A 1,880-nucleotide genomic window follows, 5' to 3' on the forward strand; every position below is an offset into this window, starting at 1 on the left:
ATGTCTCCATTTGTTTTGGAAGCTGCCAAAATTGCACCAGCCTTATCCAGAAACCCGTGCAGTAGATTGTCATAAAGATAATTGAGAATTTTATTGTGTGTTTTCTTTTGTGATTGTTTTCTTTTATTGGTGCTCTAAGGAGGGTTGTATGTAATTTGCTGGAATCGTCTTCGCTTTAGCTCTTCATAACGCCCCTTTCTTATGACCTCTGGTCAAGACACTAAATTATTTTCACGGCAATGGTACAATTGAGCTAGCCATTTGAAACCAATAAGGAGCCACTCATAAAGTAAACAGAGACAGACGGTTACTGCAGGATCAGAGTAAAGTTAGCGGCTCTAAGTGGAGCTCCTCAGAAGTTAGTCCCAATGATTTGATGGGTTTTACTCCTGGGACAGAGATCACAGGATGAAGGAATATCTGGTTCCTAGTTCTCATCAGTGACAAGACACACACGCAACCCTGAGAAGCTAAAATGCAAGGCATGGCATATATCATGATAGAAGACACACACACACACACACACCCCGCTCCTGGCATGAAGAGGAAGACTGCCTCTGGATATGGAGGTTTCATTCCCGGCCATCATGATCAGTAGCCCAGATGGCAACGGCAAACCAACTCTGCTCATCTCATGCCTGAACCACCCGTCGAAAGGGTCACTGTAAGTCGGTTGTGACTCATTCTTTTTCTTCCCGATGGGGCTCGTGGGAAACCTGTTCTTCCAGTTGCCAGGCAAGCGGGCAGCGCGCAAAGCAAACTGGCTGGCATGGGTGGTAATCAGCAGGTCACTCCTTTATCCCCTGAGCGCTTTTTGAAATTGAAACCAACTATTGAAAGCATTGAAGCATTGGATGAGCCAGGGTGGCGTTGTGGTTAGAGCGTCCGACTAGGATCCGGGAGACCCAGGTTGAGATCGCTCACTCTATCTGCCACGGAAGCTTGCTGGGTGACCTTGGGCCAGTCACAAACTCTCAGCCTAACCTACCTCACAGGGTCCTCATTTGGGGTGGGGGGAGAGTGGCAGATAAAGATCTAAATAAATTCCTGCTTATGATTTTTTTGTTTTAATTTCTTTTACACCAGTTAAATGTCATTTCATGTGTCGTTTATCAGCTCACACCACAAATACAATAACTGACACGCACATCATGTTGGGAAATGTATATATTTGGACATGGGGGTGGGAAAAACCATCCCGGGGAAACAGAAAACGGTGCAAAAAGAGAGCGAGAGAGAATTAGAATGGGGATATGTGAAATGTATCTCATCCCTCATGGCAGATCTTTTCACCAATCATCCAGTGTGTCTTCTTGTATTCAGAGGTAAATCTCAGCTGTTTTTAATGGTATATGTACCATTGGGGAGGGGCCGTGGCTCAGTGGTAGAGCATCTGCTCAGCAAGCAGAAGGTCCCAGGTTCAATCCCTGGCATCTCCAGTTTAAAGGATGAGGTAGGAGGTGAAGTTAAAGACCGGAGAGCCGCTGCTGGTCTGAGTAGACAATACGGACCTTGATGGACCAAGGGTCTGATTCAGTATAAGGCATCATCGTACAAATGTAGGTTGACCCTATTAAAACATCTGGAAGTCAAGGAAGCTGGAATATCCTGGAGTTGTCAACAACTCGTCTGCGATTCTATTGACAGCTTCTTTAGATGTGCCCTGATCTACATGAATCCTTGAGGGAGGAGTGCGATGCAATGTAGGAAATCAGACCCTGAAATACAAGCACTCAACACCGCCCGACATGTTGCTCGACACCAGGCATTACGAAAGGCTGGTTAACCTTGGTGAAGGAAGCGGGGGAAAAGCAGCTCGCTAATAAAATATTCATGCACTCTAAAACCAAAGTATCCCCCACAGCTGGTGAACGGATCAC

At 46.0% G+C, this 1,880-nt stretch overlaps 1 non-coding gene across 1 annotated transcript; it reads left to right on the forward strand.

Annotated features, from left to right (window-relative positions):
• Window positions 1–1,370: 1,370 nt before the first annotated feature.
• Window positions 1,371–1,439, forward strand: TRNAA-AGC (transfer RNA alanine (anticodon AGC)). The gene has a single exon. It is a non-coding gene; the product is annotated as a tRNA-Ala (tRNA).
• The last annotated feature ends 441 nt before the right edge of the window (window positions 1,440–1,880 follow it).

Source organism: Euleptes europaea, chromosome 21 (assembly GCF_029931775.1).
Source record: "Euleptes europaea isolate rEulEur1 chromosome 21, rEulEur1.hap1, whole genome shotgun sequence".
NCBI lineage: Eukaryota > Metazoa > Chordata > Lepidosauria > Squamata > Sphaerodactylidae > Euleptes > Euleptes europaea.